Source organism: Oncorhynchus keta, unplaced genomic scaffold (assembly GCF_023373465.1).
Source record: "Oncorhynchus keta strain PuntledgeMale-10-30-2019 unplaced genomic scaffold, Oket_V2 Un_scaffold_5175_pilon_pilon, whole genome shotgun sequence".
Taxonomy (NCBI): domain Eukaryota; kingdom Metazoa; phylum Chordata; class Actinopteri; order Salmoniformes; family Salmonidae; genus Oncorhynchus; species Oncorhynchus keta.
In genome coordinates this window covers 73,490-94,422 of record NW_026290955.1, presented here as the reverse complement: position 1 = coordinate 94,422, position 20,933 = coordinate 73,490, and positions in this window count along the sequence as shown.

Below are 20,933 nucleotides of genomic sequence, written 5' to 3'. Positions count from 1 at the left end.
GGAAGAATTGGGATATTTTCAGCTTCCAGGAATTGTGTACAGATCCTTGTGACATGGGGCCGTGCATTATCATACTGCAACATGAGGTGATGGTGGTGGATGAATGGCACGACAACGGGCCTCAGGATCTCATCATACTGAAACAGGAGGTGATGGTGGTGGATGAATGGCACGACAACGGGCCTCAGGATCTCATCATACTGAAACATGAGGTGATGGTGGTGGATGAATGGCACGACAACGGGCCTCAGGATCTCATCATACTGAAACATGAGGTGATGGTGGTGGATGAATGGCACGACAACGGGCCTCAGGATCTCATCATACTGAAACATGAGGTGATGGTGGATGAATGGCACGACAACGGGCCTCAGGATCTCATCATACTGAAACATGAGGTGATGGTGGTGGATGAATGGCACGACAACGGGCCTCAGGATCTCATCATACTGAAACATGAGGTGATGGTGGTGGATGACAACGGGCCTCAGGATCTCATCATACTGAAACATGAGGTGATGGTGGTGGATGACAACGGGCCTCAGGATCTCATCATACTGAAACATGAGGTGATGGTGGTGGATGAATGGCACGACAACGGGCCTCAGGATCTCATCATACTGAAACAGGAGGTGATGGTGGTGGATGAATGGCACGACAACGGGCCTCAGGATATCATCATACTGAAACAGGAGGTGATGGCGACGGATGAATGGCACGACAACGGGCCTCAGGATCTCGCCACGGTATCTCTGTGCATTCAAATTACAATCGATAAAATACAATTGTGTTTGTGGTCCGTAGCTTATTCCTGCCCCAAACCATAACCCCCCCCCACCGTCACCATGGGGCTGTTCACACTGTCGACATCCTCCCCGCCCAGATGACGTGATACACGCTGTCTGTCATCTGCCCGGTACAGTTCAAACCGGGATTCATCCGTGAAGAGCACTGGTCTCCAGCGTGCCAGTGGCCTGTCGAAGGTGAGTTGCCCACCGAAGTCAATTACGACGCCGGACTGCAGTCTTATCAAGACTCTGCTGAGGACTACGAGCTCGCAGGTGAGCTTCCCTGAGAACGTTTCTGACAGTTTGAGCAGAAATTCATTGGTTGTTTCTCTCAGCTGTCCGGGTGGCTGGTCTCAGACGATCCCACAGGTGAAGAAGCCAGACGTGGAGGTCCTGGGTTGGCGTGGTTACACGTGGTCTGTGGTTGTGAGGCCGGTTGGGCGTAACTGCCAAATTCTCTAAAACAACAATGGAGGCGGTTTATAGTAGAGAAATAAACATTCAAAACTCTCTGGCAACAGCTCTGGTGGACATTCCTGCAGTCAACATGCCAACTGCACAGCTTGACACATCTGTGGCTTGTGTTGTGTGACAAAAAACTGCACATTTTAGTGAGGCCTTTTATTGTCCCCCAGCACAAGGTGCACTTGTGTAATGACCATGCTGTTTAATCAGCTTCTTGATATGCCACACCTGTCAGGTGGATGGATTATCTTGGAAAAGGAGAAATGTTCACCAACATGGATGCAAACAAATTTGTGCACAAATTTGAGAGAAATAAGCTTTTTGTGCGTATGGGGACATTTCTGGGATCTTTTGTTTCAGCTCATGAAACCAACACTTTACATGTTGCATTTATATTTTGGTTCAGTGTAGTGGCAGTGACTACAGGGTAAAACACACCAAGGACAAGGCTGTGGGTAACTGGTGAAAGGAGTCAGGCGCAGGAGAGCTGAGATGCGTGGAAAAAGGTATTTCATTCAAGAAAACACCAGTATGAACACAATGTTATGGTGCTGAGAGTGGTAGGCAGTGGTAGCCTAATGGTAGAGTGGAGGGTGGTAGGGTAGAGAGTGGTTAGTAGTAGGAGGGTTGGTAGAGGGTAGACTAGTGGTAGAGTGGAGGGGTAGGGGTAGAGTGGTAGAGTGGAGGGGTAGCAGGGTAGACTAGTGGTTGGTAGAGTGGGAGGGTAGGCAGGGTAGCCTAGTGGTTAGAGTGGAGGGGCGGAGGGTAGACTAGTGGTAGAGTGGAGGGGCGGCAGGGTAGAGAGTGGTTAGAGTGGTAGGGGCGGTAGAGGGTAGAGAGTGGTTAGAGTGGAGGGGCGTGGTAGAGAGTGGTTAGAGTGGAGGGGTGGTAGGCAGGGGTAGAGTGGTTAGAGTGGAGGGGCGGCAGGGTAGCCTAATGGTAGAGTGGAGGGGTGGCAGGGTAGAGAGTGGTTAGAGTGGTAGGTGGTAGAGGGTAGTGGTAGATGGTAGAGTGGTAGGGTGGTAGAGAGGGTAGAGAGTGGTTAGAGTGGAGGGGTGGAGGGTAGAGAGTGGTTAGAGTGGAGGGTAGGGTAGAGTGGTAGAGTGGAGGGGTAGAGAGTGGTAGGGGTAGACTAGTGGTAGAGTGGAGGGTTGGTAGAGAGTGGTAGAGTGGTAGAGGCAGGGTAGACTAGTGGTAGAGTGGAGGGTGGTAGGGTAGAGTGGTAGAGTGGTGGAGGGTAGGCAGGGGTAGCCTAGTGGTTAGAGTGGAGAGGTGGTAGAGGGTAGAGAGTGGTAGAGTGGTAGGGGGTGAGGGTAGAGAGTGGTAGAGTGGAGGGTAGAGAGTGGTAGAGAGTGGTAGAGTGGAGGGGCGAGAGGGTAGACTAGTGGTAGAGTGGAGAGTGGTAGAGAGTGGTAGAGAGTGGTAGAGAGTGGTAGAGAGTGGTAGAGTGGTAGAGAGTGGTAGAGAGTGGTAGAGAGTGGTAGAGAGTGGTAGAGAGTGGTAGAGAGTGGTAGAGAGTGGTAGAGAGTGGTAGAGTGGGGTAGAGAGTGGTAGAGAGTGGTAGAGAGTGGTAGAGAGTGGTAGAGAGTGGTAGAGAGTGGTAGAGAGTGGTAGAGAGTGGTAGAGAGTGGTAGAGAGTGGTAGAGAGTGGTAGAGAGTGGTAGAGAGTGGTAGAGAGTGGTAGAGAGTGGTAGAGAGTGGTAGGGAGGGTAGACTAGTGGTTAGAGTGGAGGGAGTGGTAGAGTGGTAGAGAGTGGTAGGGTGGTAGAGAGTGGTAGAGAGTGGTTAGAGTGGAGAGTGGTAGGGGCGGCAGGGTGCCTAGAGGTTAGAGTGGTAGGGTGGTAGGGTAGACTAGTGTGTTAGAGTGGTAGGGTGCGGCAGGGTAGACTAGTGGTTGTCACAAATGGAGTTTCTGATCCAGGGTAGCCTAGTGGTTAGAGTGAAAACCCACCTGATAGGTGTTAGCCTACTGGAAACCCACCTGGCAGGTATTAGCCAACTGAAAAGACCTGGAGGGGCGTTAGCAGGATAGACCTGTGGTTTAGCCAACTGAAAACCCACCTGATAGGTGTTAGCCAACTGAAAACCCACCTGATAGGTGTTAGCCAACTGGAAACCCACCTGATAGGTGTTAGCCAACTGAAAACCCACCTGATAGGTGTTAGCCAACTGGAAACCCACCTGATAGGTGTTAGCCAAGGGGCCACCTGATAGGTGTTAGCCAACTGAAAACCCACCTGATAGGTGGTTAGCCAGTGGAAACCCACCTGATAGGGTTAGAGTGGAGGGGTGAACTGAAAACAGGGTAGACTAGTGGTTAGAGTGGAGGGGCCACCTGATAGGTGTTAGCCAACTGGAAACCCACCTGATAGTGGTTAGAGTGAAAACCCACCTGATAGGTGTAGCCTAGTGGTTAGACCTGATAGGTGTTAGCCAGGGAAAACCCACCTGATGGTGTTAGCCAACTGGAAACCCACCTGATAGGTGTTAGAACTGAAAACCCACCTGATAGGGTTAGCCAACTGGAGGGGCACCTGATAGGTGTTAGCCTAGTGAAAGACCTGATAGGTGTTAGCAGGGTAAACCCACCTGTTAGAGTGGAGGGGCCAACTGAAAACCCACCTGGTAGGTGTTAGGGGCCAGGGTAAACCCACCTGATTAGGTGTTAGGGCGGTGTTAGCAGGGAAACCCCACCTGGTAGGTGTTAGGGGAGAGTGGAAAACCCACCTGATGGTGTAGAGTGGAAACCCACCTGAGGTGTTAGCCAACTGGTTAGACCTGATAGGTGTTAGCCAGGGAAACCCCACCTGATAGGTGTTAGCCAACTAAAACCCACCTGATAGGTGTTAGCAAGTTTGAAAACCCACCTGAGCTGACAAACTGAAAATCCACCTGATCTGTTAACAAACTGTTAAACCCACCTGATAGGTTCCCAGGCCAACTGAAAACCTATTTGTTTAACCAACTGCCTGGTTAAATAAAGGTAACAAAAATACAAACCCACCTGATAGGTGTTAACCAACTGAAAACCCACCTGATAGGTGTTAGCCAACTGAAAACCCACCTGATAGGTGTTAGCCAACTGAAAACCCACCTGATAGGTGTTAGCCAACTGAAACCCACCTGATAGGTGTTAGCCAACTGAAAACCCACCTGATAGGTGTTAGCCAACTGAAAACCCACCTGATAGGTGTTAGCCAACTGAAAACCCACCTGATAGGTGTTAGCCAACTGAAAACCCACCTGATAGGTGTTAGCCAACTGAAAACCCACCTGATAGGTGTTAGCCAACTGAAAACCCACCTGATAGGTGTTAGCCAACTGAAAACCCACCTGATAGGTGTTAGCCAACTGAAAACCCACCTGATAGGTGTTAGCCAACTGAAAACCCACCTGATAGGTGTTAGCCAACTGAAAACCCACCTGATAGGTGTTAACCAACTGAAAACCCACCTGATAGGTGTTAGCCAACTGAAAACCCACCTGATAGGTGTTAGCCAACTGAAAACCCACCTGATAGGTGTTAGCCAACTGAAAACCCACCTGATAGGTGTTAGCCAACTGAAAACCCACCTGATAGGTGTTAGCCAACTGAAAACCCACCTGATAGGTGTTAGCCAACTGAAAACCCACCTGATAGGTGTTAACCAACTGAAAACTCATCCGAGGCAACCCAGATGGTAAACCTACTGGAGGGCCAGTGAGGTCTGTTTCTGGGGGCCAGTGAGGTCTGTTTCTGGGGGCCAGTGAGGTCTGTTTCTGGGGTCCAGTGAGGTCTGTTTCTGGGGTCCAGTGAGGTCTGTTTCTGGGGTCCAGTGAGGTCTGTTTCTGGGGTCCAGTGAGGTCTGTTTCTGGGGTCCAGTGAGGTCTGTTTCTGGGGTCCAGTGAGGTCTGTTTCTGTAAACTCAACCAAGTCAACCCAGATGGTAAAGTTACTGGAGGACCAGTGTTAGCAGCCACATTGAGTGGAGATGTTGAAGAGTGTACATTCACGGGTAGATAATTAGAGCTCATTGAGCCGCCAACCTTTGTAATCTTGGACGCCCAGCGCATCTGTCCCCAAGAGATTACAACCTTGTGATGGTTTTTACTGAATCGGATGCAGATGAGAAGAAACTAAAAACTAAAGTGGAAACTAGTAACATTTGCTGTTACTCCTCTATATGTTGTTATTACAATGTAGCTATGAGTTATAATAATAATTATTATAATTAACTAGAATACTTGTTAAGGTGTAAGGACCCCTAAAAAGGATGTGTTATTTATGTTAGAGTCATTTTTACAGGGGTTAAACACTATTTTACAGCATTTTGCCCGTAATTCAATGCAATCTCCAGTATTAATTATGTAAAACACATTTAAGGTATTTGACTGTGCATTTTACAGTGTTTCACTGTTGAAACGACAGAACAGTCTTACAGTGTATGGTTTTCTTTCATGAATAAACTTGACTATTTAATAAAGTGCAAGTTATGCAGATTCCAAATGAATTACTTGAACCGTGTAGCTCAGTGGTGTCCTGTTATAGACCATAAATTTAGACTTTATATAATCGAAATTGAACGAGCTTCACATCACATTACTTCATCACTGCAAGGTAAAATCAAGCTAAAACCTGGAGAATATTGGACATTTTTAATGAAGAGATGAAAACATGTCCACTCTAATGCTTCCATCTAATCTATTACGTCCCTGATTCTATCTGCACCATCTTTACATTACTGATGGTTCTGATTCTATCTACACCATCTTTACATTACTGGATGTTCTGATTCTATCTACACCATCTTTACATTACTGGATGTTCTGATTCTATCTACACCATCTTTACATTACTGGATGTTCTGATTCTATCTCTTTACACTTACTGGACTTTACATTACTGATTACTGGATGTTCTGATTCTATCTAACACCATCTTTACATTACTGGATTCTGATTCTATCTACACCATCTTTACATTACTGGATGTTCTGATTCTATCTACACCATCTTTACATTACTGGACGTTCTGATTCTATCTGACCATCTTTACATTACTGGATGTTCTGATTCTATCTGCACCATCTTTACATTACTGGATGTTCTGATTCTATCTGCACCATCTTTACATTACTGGATGGTTCTGATTCTATCTGCACCATCTTTACATTACTGGACGGTTCTGATTCTATCTACACCATCTTTACATTACTGGACCAGTCTGATTCTATCTACACCATCTTTACATTACTGGATGTTCTGATTCTATCTACACCATCTTTACATTACTGGATGGTTCTGATTCTATCTACACCATCTTGACATTACTGATGGTTCTGATTCTATCTGCACCATCTTTACGTTACTGATGGTTCTGATTCTATCTACACCATCTTTACATTACTGGATCTGTTCTGATGTTCTGATTCTATCTACACCATCTTTACATTACTGGATGTTCTGATTCTATCTACACTATCTTTACATTTCTGATTCTATCGGTTCTGATTCTATCTCTTTACATTACTGGACATTCTATCTATCTTTACATTACTGGATGTTCTGATTCTATCTACACCATCTTTACATTACTGGACCAGTCTGATTCTATCTGCACCATCTTTACATTACTGGATGGTTCTGATTCTATCTACACCATCTTTACATTACTGGATGTTCTGATTCTATCTACACCATCTTTACATTACTGGACGTTCTGATTCTATCTACACCATCTTTACATTACTGGACCAGTCTGATTCTATCTACACCATCTTTACATTACTGGACGTTCTGATTCTATATACACCATCTTTACATTACTGGACCAGTCTGATTCTATCTACACCATCTTTACATTACTGGACGTTTCTGATTCTATCTACACCATCTTTACATTACTGGACGTTCTGATTCTATCTACACCATCTTTACATTACTGGATGTTCTGATTCTATCTACACCATCTTTACATTACTGGACGGTTCTGATTCTATCTACACCATCTTTACATTACTGGATGTTCTGATTCTATCTGCACCATCTTTACGTTACTGGATGGTTCTGATTCTATCTACACCATCTTTACATTACTGGATGTTCTGATTCGATCTGCACCATCTTTACATTACTGGATGTTCTGATTCTATCTACACCATCTTTACATTACTGGATGGTTCTGATTCTATCTACACCATCTTTACATTACTGGATGTTCTGATTCTATCTGCACCATCTTTACATTACTGGATGTTCTGATTCTATCTGCACCATCTTTACATTACTGGATGTTCTGATTCTATCTGCACCATCTTTACATTACTGGATGTTCTGATTCTATCTACACCATCTTTACATTACTGGATGTTCTGATTCTATCTGCACCATCTTTACATTACTGGATGTTCTGATTCTATCTACACCATCTTTACATTACTGGATGTTCTGATTCTATCTACACCATCTTTACATTACTGGATGTTCTGATTCTATCTACACCATCTTTACATTACTGGATGTTCTGATTCTATCTGCACCATCTTTACATTACTGGATGTTCTGATTCTATCTGTCTTTACATTACTGGATTCTGATTCTATCTACACCATCTTTACATTACTGGATGTTCTGATTCTATCTACACCATCTTTACATTACTGGATGTTCTGATTCTATCTACACCATCTTTACATTACTGGATGTTCTGATTCTATCTACACCATCTTTACATTACTGGATGTTCTGATTCTATCTACACCATCTTTACATTACTGGATGTTCTGATTCTATCTACACCATCTTTACATTACTGGATGTTCTGATTCTATCTGCACCATCTTTACATTACTGGATGTTCTGATTCTATCTACACCATCTTTACATTACTGGATGTTCTGATTCTATCTACACCATCTTTACATTACTGGACGTTCTGATTCTATCTGCACCATCTTTACATTACTGGACCAGTCTGATTCTATCTACACCATCTTTACATTACTGGACGTTCTGATTCTATCTACACCATCTTTACATTACTGGACGGTTCTGATTCTATCTACACCATCTTTACATTACTGGATGTTCTGATTCTATCTACACCATCTTTACATTACTGGACCAGTCTGATTCTATCTACACCATCTTTACATTACTGGATGTTCTGATTCTATCTACACCATCTTTACATTACTGGATGGTTCTGATTCTATCTACACCATCTTGACATTACTGATGGTTCTGATTCTATCCACACCATCTTTACATTACTGGATGGTTCTGATTCTATCTACACCATCTTTACATTACTGGATGTTCTGATTCGATCTGCACCATCTTTACATTACTGGATGTTCTGATTCTATCTACACCATCTTTACATTACTGGATGGTTCTGATTCTATCTACACCATCTTTACATTACTGGATGTTCTGATTCTATCTGCACCATCTTTACATTACTGGATGTTCTGATTCTATCTGCACCATCTTTACATTACTGGATGTTCTGATTCTATCTGCACCATCTTTACATTACTGGATGTTCTGATTCTATCTACACCATCTTTACATTACTGGATGTTCTGATTCTATCTGCACCATCTTTACATTACTGGATGTTCTGATTCTATCTACACCATCTTTACATTACTGGATGTTCTGATTCTATCTACACCATCTTTACATTACTGGATGTTCTGATTCTATCTACACCATCTTTACATTACTGGATGTTCTGATTCTATCTGCACCATCTTTACATTACTGGATGTTCTGATTCTATCTGCACCATCTTTACATTACTGGATGTTCTGATTCTATCTATCACCATCTTTACATTACTGGATGTTCTGATTCTATCTACACCATCTTTACATTACTGGATGTTCTGATTCTATCTGCACCATCTTTACATTACTGGATGTTCTGATTCTATCTACACCATCTTTACATTACTGGATGTTCTGATTCTATCTACACCATCTTTACATTACTGGATGTTCTGATTCTATCTACACCATCTTTACATTACTGGATGTTCTGATTCTATCTGCACCATCTTTACATTACTGGATGTTCTGATTCTATCTGCACCATCTTTACATTACTGGATGTTCTGATTCTATCTACACCATCTTTACATTACTGGATGTTCTGATTCTATCTGCACCATCTTGACATTACTGATGGTTCTGATTCTATCCACACCATCTTTACATTACTGGATGTTCTGATTCTATCTACACCATCTTTACATTACTGGAGTTCTGATTCTATCTACACCATCTTTACATTACTGGATGTTCTGATTCTATCTACACCATCTTTACATTACTGGATGTTCTGATTCTATCTACACCATCTTTACATTACTGGATGTTCTGATTCTATCTACACCATCTTTACATTACTGGATGTTCTGATTCTATCTACACCATCTTTACATTACTGGACCAGTCTGATTCTATCTGCACCATCTTTACATTACTGGATGGTTCTGATTCTATCTGCACCATCTTTACATTACTGGACGTTCTGATTCTATCTACACCATCTTTACATTACTGGACGTTCTGATTCTATCTGCACCATCTTTACATTACTGGACCAGTCTGATTCTATCTGCACCATCTTTACATTACTGGATGTTCTGATTCTATCTACACCATCTTTACATTACTGGACGGTTCTGATTCTATCTGCACCATCTTTACATTACTGGACGGTTCTGATTCTATCTACACCATCTTTACATTACTGGACCAGTCTGATTCTATCTACACCATCTTTACATTACTGGATGTTCTGATTCTATCTACACCATCTTTACATTACTGGATGGTTCTGATTCTATCTACACCATCTTGACATTACTGATGGTTCTGATTCTATCCACACCATCTTTACATTACTGGATGGTTCTGATTCTATCTACACCATCTTTACATTACTGGATGTTCTGATTCTATCTACCATCTTTACATTACTGGATGTTCTGATTCTATCTACACCATCTTTACATTACTGGATGTTCTGATTCTATCTACACCATCTTTACATTACTGGATGTTCTGATTCTATCTGCACCATCTTTACATTACTGATGTTCTGATCTATCTACACCATCTTTACATTACTGGATGTTCTGATTCTATCTGCACCATCTTTACATTACTGGATGTTCTGATTCTATCTACACCATCTTTACATTACTGGATGTTCTGATTCTATCTACACCATCTTTACATTACTGGATGTTCTGATTCTATCTACACCATCTTTACATTACTGGATGTTCTGATTCTATCTGCACCATCTTTACATTACTGGATGTTCTGATTCTATCTTCTTTACATTACTGGATGTTCTGATTCTATCTACACCATCTTTACATTACTGGATGTTCTGATTCTATCTGCACCATCTTTACATTACTGATGTTCTGATTCTATCTACACCATCTTTACATTACTGGATGTTCTGATTCTATCTGCACCATCTTTACATTACTGGACGTTCTGATTCTATCTACACCATCTTTACATTACTGGATGTTCTGATTCTATCTACACCATCTTTACATTACTGGATGTTCTGATTCTATCTACACCATCTTTACATTACTGGATGTTCTGATTCTATCTACACCATCTTTACATTACTGGATGTTCTGATTCTATCTACACCATCTTTACATTACTGGATGTTCTGATGTTCTGATTCTATCTACACCATCTTTACATTACTGGATGTTCTGATTCTATCTACACTATCTTTACATTACTGGATGGTTCTGATTCTATCTACACCATCTTTACATTACTGGATTCTATCTACACCATCTTTACATTACTGGATGTTCTGATTCTATCTACACCATCTTTACATTACTGGATGTTCTGATTCTATCTACACCATCTTTACATTACTGGATGTTCTGATTCTATCTGCACCATCTTTACATTACTGGATGTTCTGATTCTATCTACACCATCTTTACATTACTGGATGTTCTGATTCTATCTACACCATCTTTACATTACTGGATGTTTTTTCTCTCTCTGAACTACTTTATGCACATTGAGCTTGAGATGATTAAATAGATGTGTTTCTATTTCAGGTGTTCTAGGGGTTAGAGTTCAAACCAAACTGAAATAACTCCAGATATAATTGAATCATGGAACTGGATTATATTTGAAGGTTAACACCAATGACACTGTCTAGTTGAAGAGTCTCATTCTATCTACACCAATGACACTGTCTAGTTGAAGAGTCTCATTCTATCTACACCAATGACACTGTCTAGTTGAAGAGTCTCATTCTATCTACAAATGACACTGTCTAGTTGAAGAGTCTCATTCCAAAACGCTATATATCCATATTCAGAATTTTGGTGAATTAGATTTGATTATTTATAGAAATACTGAGAGAAATTCATGTGTCTTTTTTCACTATTTAATCATGGCGCGGGGTTTGTTCAATGGCAGATATATATTTATTTAAAATCTATGACTTCATGGTTTCATTTCAGAGAGACAAATAGTTATGTCTTTTTATGCAAAATACTGTATATATATCCGCCTCACTCTCAGAGAAATAAGTACTACTGCTAAGTTTTACACAGTCAAATGTAACAAATCATTTAAAAAAATGAATATAAAAATATATATATATATATTTATTTATTTATTCAATAGAGTAATATGTGATCTGTATGTAAAACATTAAGTTGTTTTTATTCAGAGTAACTTACAGTAAGGGCATTAATCTTATTAAGATATATACGAACATTCCATTCCAACTAAACATTGGATACATAGCGTTCTGTAAAAAATACACTAGAATATATTAATTACATGTCTGAGAACAGTAATATTTTACACACACATGAAGGCACCCATAAACAATTATTTCTGGTTTAAAAAAAATAACAATTAAATGTAAAAAAAAAAATAATTAAAAAGGTGGTTATAGCATTTTAGAAATAAACTCGTTCATTTGTCGTCTTATACAATAGGTCGATTAAATGTTACACAATCACATGTTTTAATACTCACTGCTTGTTATTACTGTGCATTTCATCAGACAGAATATTATCACCATTAAACACACAGAAGAACGAAGCTCACAATAAAACACATTGTGAAAACAAGTTTTATAATTATAATTCTATAATAAAAGTGGGAATCAGTACAAACAAACAGGAATATGCCTCATCAAGGCACTGAGTCATTTAATCTTTATGTTCACAAACAGTTTTAGACACCAGAGAACATTTTAAAACGGTGCCGTTATATCAGAAAGGAAGTGTCACAGAGAGACGTTAGTCAAACAGTCATGAAGAAGACTTGACAAAAGGACAGTTAGTATATTTCACAAAAATCACGAGACTGAACAAAACGCATGTTTTCTACAGAGACGATATAAAGCAGCTAGCTAGCAGCGCCATCTGCTGGCCATAGTGGTCAATACATCCAACTGTTGACATCTCATCTCTTTCCGTATTTTCAGTAGTACATATTGTCAGCCACTAGAGGACGCTACAGTTTAGCTGAGCCCATCCACAGTTCCAGACAGCCCACACAGACATAAATATATGGCCATTTCTGAGTACTCATGGTGCAGTCTCTTCCCTGTATCTCTCTGAGTACTGCAGTATCTTCCCTGTATCTCTCTGAGTACTGCAGTCTCTTCCCTGTATCTCTCTGAGTACTGCAGTATCTTCCCTGTATCTCTCTGAGTACTGCAGTATCTTCCCTGTATCTCTCTGAGTACTGCAGTATCTTCCCTGTATCTCTCTGAGTACTGCAGTCTCTTCCCTGTATCTCTCTGAGTACTGCAGTATCTTCCCTGTATCTCTCTGAGTACTGCAGTATCTTCCCTGTATCTCTCTGAGTACTGCAGTATCTTCCCTGTATCTCTCTGAGTACTGCAGTCTCTTCCCTGTATCTCTCTGTATCTTCTGCAGTCTCTTCCTGTATCTCTCTGAGTACTGTATCTCTCTGAGTACTGCAGTCTCTTCCTGAGTACTGCAGTCTCTGTATCTTCCTGTATCTGAGTACTGCAGTCTCTTCCCTGTATCTCTCTGAGTACTGCAGTCTCTTCCCTGTATCTCTCTGAGTACTGCAGTCTCTTCCCTGTATCTCTCTGAGTACTGCAGTATCTTCCCTGTATCTCTCTGAGTACTGCAGTCTCTTCCCTGTATCTCTCTGAGTACAGCAGTCTCTACCCTGTATCTCTCTGAGTACTGCAGTGTCTTCCCTGTATCTCTCTGAGTACTGCGGTCTCTTCCCTGTATCTCTCTGAGTACTGCAGTCTGTCCCCACCCACTGGGGAGCCAGGCCCAGACAATCAGAATTAGTTTTCCCCCACCCTTCAGACGATTCCGCAGGTGAAGAAGCCAGATGTGGAGGTCCTGGGCTGTCATGGTTACACGTGGTCTGTGGTTGTGAGGCCGGCTGGAAGTACTGCCAAATTCCCTAAAACAACGTTAGAGGCGGCTAGCTTATGGTAGAGATCTAAACACAAGTTCTCTGGCAACAGCTCTGGTGGACATTCCTTGCAGTCAGCATGCCAATTGCATGTTCCCTCAAAACTCGAGACATCTGTGGCATTGTGTTGCGTGACAAAAATGCACATTTTAGAGAGGCCTTTTATTGTCCCCCAGCACAAGGTGCACCTGTGTAACGACCATTGCTGTTTAATCAGCTTCTTGATATGTCACACCTGTCAGGTGGTTGGATTATCTTGACAAATGAGAGATGCTCAGTAAGAGGAAACATTTGTACACAACATTTGAGAGAAATAAGCTTTTAGTGCTCATGGAACATTTCTGGGATCTTTTATTTCAGCTCATGGAACAAATGGGAACATAAACTCTTTACATGTTGTGTGTTTATATTTTTGTTGAGTGTACATCGGGAATTAGGGTGTCATTTGGGACGGACACTTTGTATACTCATAATGTAGTCCCTCTCCTTGTATCTCCAAGACTCTGGGGGTGAAGAACCAACACAGTCTGCATCTGGGTCTTACCTTAAACCTGATGAAGCATGTCTGTAGGTGTGTTTTTAATTTATTAAAAGTTTTAATTAAAAGTTGTGTCAAGAAGTCCCAAAATAATGTACTGTAGCCCCTTTTAGCAGCTTGCTACAGCTAGCGTTACAATGTGGCTACTTTACCTGGTTCTGCTAGCTTTACAATGTGGCTACTTTACCTGATGCTGCTAGCTTTACAATGTGGCTACTTTACCTGGTGCTGCTAGCTTTACAATGTGGCTACTTTACCTGATGCTGCTAGCTTTAAAATGTGGCTACTTTACCAGGTGCTGCTAGCTTTACAATGTGGCTACTTTACCTGATGCTGCTAGCTTTACAATGTGGCTACTTTACCTGATGCTGCTAGCTTTACAATGTGGCTACTTTACCTGATGCTGCTAGCTTTACAATGTGGCTACTTTACCAGGTGCTGCTAGCTTTACAATGTGGCTACTTTACCTGATGCTGCTAGCTTTACAATGTGGCTACTTTACCTGATGCTGCTAGCTTTACAATGTGGCTACTTTACCTGATGCTGCTAGCTTTACAATGTGGCTACTTTACCTGATGCTGCTAGCTTTACAATGTGGCTACTTTATCTGATGCTGCTAGCTTTACAATGTGGCTACATCACCTGGTGCTGCTAGCTTTACAATGTGGCTACTTTACCTGATGCTGCTAGCTTTACAATGTGGCTACTTTACCTGATGCTACTAGCTTTACAATGTGGCTACTTTACCTGATGCTGCTAGCTTTACAATGTGGCTACTTTACCTGGTGCTGCTAGCTTTACAATGTGGCTACATCACCTGGTGCTGCTAGCTTTACAATGTGGCTACTTTACCTGGTGCTGCTAGCTTTACAATGTGGCTACTTTACCTGGTGCTGCTAGCTTTACAATGTGGCTACTTTACCTGGTGCTGCTAGCTTTACAATGTGGCTACATCACCTGGTGCTGCTAGCTTTACAATGTGGCTACTTTACCTGGTGCTGCTAGCTTTACAATGTGGCTACTTTACCTGGTGCTGCTAGCTTTACAATGTGGCTACATCACCTGGTGCTGCTAGCTTTGGAAAACACATTGAAGCAACACCCTGTACACCGAGATGCAGTTCCTAGCTTGGTCCCAGGTATATCTTTGTACTGTTTTGCCGACTCCTACGGTTGTTGTCATGTAGATAATGGTAAAACAACACAGAGAGATCTGGGACCAGGCTAGCGACACATTACACACTGAGATACATGTACCTATGTGTGGTTTCAGCTGTCTCAAGTTGTGTTCACTCCAACCGCCATTTTGCAAATATAGCAGGGGGAAACATTACCAAACAGTGTGAATCATTCTGACATCCATTAGTGTGATTTTAAACCCTGCAGGAAAAACAGATATTTGGATGTTTAATATGTGGTTGTGTTGTGTAGTGGCCACGGGCTCTTTCCTCGACAGTCATTTCACATTGGGTCTTTGGCATTGTGCCCATATTTTTGTTTGGGTGGAAAGGTGTGTGTGTGTGTGTGTGTGTGTGTGTGTGTGTGTGTGTGTGTGTGTGTGTGTGTGTGTGTGTGTGTGTGTGTGTCTGTGTGTGTGTCTGTGAGGGAGACAGGAGACAAACAGTAGGCCGATAAAGGAGGGGAAGGTTCCGGCTGCTCCCAGTTCCTCTCAGTCTGACTGATTAGGGGACATGTTGGGGCATGAGAAGGGAGGCTCTGATCTAGCTACCCCACCATGCCAGGAGAGAAAGGAAGGGAGAGAGAGAGAGGGGGGGAGAGGGAGGGAGAGAGAGAGAGAGATAGAGAGAGAGAGGTTTTTTAATAAAGCCCTTAAATTGCAAGTTGAAATTGAGAGAGACAGAGAGATGGAGAGAGAGAGACACAGAGAGAGAGACAGAGAGAGAAAGAGATTGAAATAGAGAGAGAGGGACACAGAGAGAGACACAGGGAGAGAAAGTGATTGAAAGAGAGAGAGAGAAAGTGATTGACAATGGGCAAGGGGGATGGGGGAGAGAGAGAGAGGCAGTGATTGAAAGAGAGAGAGAGAGCCAGAGATGGAGAGAAAGAGAGAGAGCAAGAGAGAGAAAGTGATTTAAAGAGAGAGAGAGAGAGAGAGAGAGAGAGAGAGAGAGAGAGAGAGAGAGAAAGGAATGTCCTCCTCTGGTCTACTCCAACACCCTGGAGAGAGGCTAGGACAGAGATGACGGGTAACCCTTAACTGAGGGCCTCAGGTTCACTGAGTAAACAGATAGAGAGATAGACACAGTGAACAAAAAGACGTTTCTGGAGAGTTGAGTTGTGGGCCTCTAAACTGTCAGTGAACTATGCAGCGACTGTAAATCACTCGGGTTCAGGACACATTTAAATGACTCGATAGTAAAAGTGGGTATGTGTTGCCCCTGGAGTAGCTACAGTGTGAAGAAGGTTACATCCCAACTGGGACTATATTCCCTATGTAGTAGTGCACTGTTTTAGACCAGGGCTGTAGTGCTGTAGTGCACTGTTTTAGACCAGGTAGTAGTGCACTGTTTTAGACCAGGTAGTGCACTGTTTTAGACCAGGTAGTGCACTGTTTTAGACCAGGTAGTGCACTGTTTTAGACCAGGTAGTGCACTGTTTTAGACCAGGTAGTGCACTGTTTTAGACCAGGTAGTGCACTGTTTTAGACCAGGTAGTGCACTGTTTTAGACCAGGTAGTGCACTGTTTTAGACCAGGTAGTGCACTGTTTTAGACCAGGTGTAGTGCACTGTTTTAGACCAGGTAGTGCACTGTTTTAGACCAGGTAGTGCACTGTTTTAGACCAGGTAGTGCACTGTTTTAGACCAGGTAGTGCACTGTTTTAGACCAGGTAGTGCACTGTTTTAGACCAGGTAGTGCACTGTTTTAGACCAGGGCTGTAGTGCACTGTTTTAGACCAGGGCTGTAGTGCACTGTTTTAGACCAGGTAGTGCACTGTTTTAGACCAGGTGGTGCACTGTTTTAGACCAGGGCTGTAGTGTACTGTTTTAGACCAGGTAGTGCACTGTTTTAGACCAGGTAGTGCACTGTTTTAGACCAGGTAGTGCACTGTTTTAGACCAGGTAGTGCACTGTTTTAGACCAGGGCTGTAGTGCACTGTTTTAGACCAGGTAGTGCACTGTTTTAGACCAGGTAGTGCACTGTTTTAGACCAGGTAGTGCACTGTTTTAGACCAGGTAGTGCACTGTTTTAGACCAGGTAGTGCACTGTTTTAGACCAGGTAGTGCACTGTTTTAGACCAGGTAGTGCACTGTTTTAGACCAGGTAGTGCACTGTTTTAGACCAGGTAGTGCACTGTTTTAGACCAGGTAGTGCACTGTTTTAGACCAGGTAGTGCACTGTTTTAGACCAGGTAGTGCACTGTTTTAGACCAGGGCTAGTGCACTGCACTGTTTTAGACCAGGTAGTGCACTGTTTTAGACCAGGGCTGTAGTGCACTGTTTTAGACCAGGTAGTGCACTGTTTTAGACCAGGTAGTGCACTGTTTTAGACCAGGTAGTGCACTGTTTTAGACCAGGCAGTGCACTGTTTTAGACCAGGTAGTGCACTGTTTTAGACCAGGTAGTGCACTGTTTTAGACCAGGTAGTGCACTGTTTTAGACCAGGTAGTGCACTGTTTTAGAACAGGGCCGTAGTGCACTGTTTTAGACCAGGTAGTGCACTGTTTTAGACCAGGTAGTGCACTGTTTTAGACCAGGGCTGTAGTGCACTGTTTTAGACCAGGTGGTGCACTGTTTTAGACCAGGTAGTGCACGACGTAGAAAATGGGGTTCCCTTTTGGACGGAACCTAAACGTTGAGCCCATCCTCTGGGAGTGAGTTGTGTTCGGGTGAGTGTTTTTCTCACTGATATTCCATTCAGTACAATACGTCACTAACACATGTTTCTGCGTTTGATCTGTTTACCAGCTGGTAAGACCGGAAAGCAGTTTGATCGAATGCTCTGTCACATGACCCCCTGGTCGTGCACAATATTTCATACTTGAGATAAAATAAAGATACCTTGATAGAAAATGACTCAGGTAAAAGTGAAAGTCACCCATTAAAATACTACTTAAAATACTACTTGAGTAAAAGTCTAAAAGTATCTGCTTTTAAATATCCTTCAAATCAAATCAAATGTATTTATATAGCCCTTCGTACATCAGCTGATATCTCAAAGTGCTGTACAGAAACCCAGCCTAAAACCCCCAAACAGCAAGCAATGCAGGTGTAGAAGCACGGTGGCTAGGAAAAACTCCCTAGAAAGGCCAAAACCTAGGAAGAAACCTAGAGAGGAACTGTGAGAGACGGAATCTAAAACAAAAAATCCAGAAAATCACATTGTATGATTTTTTAAAAAGTCATTAATTTGCATTTTATTGCATGACATAAGTATTTGATCACCTACCAACCAGTAAGAATGTGTTGTAATTGTTGGACCCTAAATACTGTAAAAACACCAGCAAATCAGCTTCATGTGATTTTTTTTTTTTTAAATCTGTTCCAAACTATTTCCCAACACATAATACAGACAAGTGATTGTATACAAATGCAAGTTTGAAGGTTTGAAATTGTTTTAGCCAAATATATCTGTTTGGGGTTCTTGCGGTCAACTTGCAGTCTACAAATGATTTGTAATTATGTTCCAGCCCCCTGAACATCCACTCAAAAAAATATCAGTCCGTGGCTGAATCTAGTTGATGATCCCTGCACTAGGCCCTTGATAAGGTCAGAGCCATAGGGACAGACAGACACCCTCCCACAGTTATCGGAACACTGATAGAGACCATGCATCTGCCATATGTCCCCCAGACACACACACACAGATTGTCCCACAGATTAGCTCATTAGCCTACTGCTCCGAGATAAAGCTGATCAGTGCAGAGTAGCGCATCAGCAGTATTAGATATTACAGTAACAGGAGATGAGCATCAGCAGTATTAGATATTACAGTAACAGGAGATGAGCATCAGCAGTATTAGATTTTACAGTAACAGGAGATGAGCATCAGCAGTATTAGATATTACAGTAACAGGAGATGAGCATCAGCAGTATTAGATTTTACAGTAACAGGAGATGAGCATCAGCAGTATTAGATATTACAGTAACAGGAGATGAGCATCAGCAGTATTAGATATTACAGTAACAGGAGATGAGCATCAGCAGTATTAGATATTACAGTAACAGGAGATGAGCATCAGCAGTATTAGATATTACAGTAACAGGAGATGAGCAACAGCAGTATTAGATATTACAGTAACAGGAGATGAGCATCAGCAGTATTAGATATTACAGTAACAGGAGATGAGCATCAGCAGTATTAGATATTACAGTAACAGGAGATGAGCATACAGTTTTAAGTCATTTCAGGAGATGAGCATCAGCAGTATTAGATATTACAGTAACAGGAGATGAGCATCAGCAGTATTAGATATTACAGTAACAGGAGATGAGCAACAGCAGTATTAGATTTTACAGTAACAGGAGATGAGATGAGACAACAGTGGAAGCATCAGCAGTATTAGATATTACAGCCATGAGCATCTAAGTATCTTATTACAGTATTCAGCAGTATTGACAGTAACAGGAGATGAGCATCAGTAACAGTATTAGATAACAGGAGATGAGCATCAGCAGTATTAGATATTACAGTAACAGGAGATGAGCAGTCAGCAGTAACAGGAGATGAGAGTTTAGATATTACAGTAACAGGAGATGAGCATCAGCAGTATTAGATTTACAGTAACAGGAGATGAGCAACAGCAGTATTAGATATTACAGTAACAGTGGCATCAGGGAGGTAACAGGAGATGAGCATGAGCAGCAGTATGGATGTAACAGAGATGAGCATCAGCAGTATTAGATATTACAGTAACAGGAGATGAGCATCAGCAGTATTAGATTTACAGTAACAGGAGATGAGCATCAGCAGTATTAGATACAGTAACAGGAGATGAGCACCATGGTCAGCAGGAGTATTATATATTACAGTAACAGTGATGAGCATCAGCAGAGGATATTACAGTAACAGGGAGATGAGCATCAGCAGTATTATATTTTACAGTAACAGTAACAGGAGATGAGCAGTAACAGGAGATGAGCAGCATTAGATATTACAGTACAGGAGATGAGCATGCAGCGTTTTACAGTAACAGGAGATGATCAGCAGTATTAGATTTTACAGTAACAGGTATTAGATGAGCATCAGCAGTATTAGATATTACAGTAACAGGAGATGAGCATCAGCAGTATTAGATATTACAGTAACAGGAGATGAGCAAGTGTATTAGATATTACAGTAACAGGAGATGAGCATCAGCAGTATTAGATATTACAGTGAGCAGGGTCAGCAGTAACAGGAGATGATGTATTACAGTAACAGAGATGAGCATGAACCTACAGTAACAGGGAGATGAGCATCAGCAGTATTATATTTTACAGTAACAGGAGATGAGCATCAGCAGTATTAGATATTACAGTAACAGGAGATGAGCATCAGCAGTATTAGATTTTTCAGTTAGCATCAGCAGTATTAGATTTACAGTAACAGGAGATGAGCACAGCAGTATTAGATTGTACAGTAACAGGAGATGAGCAACAGAGATCATGGAGATGAGCATCAGCAGTATTAGATATTACAGTAACAGGAGATGAGCATCAGCAGTATTAG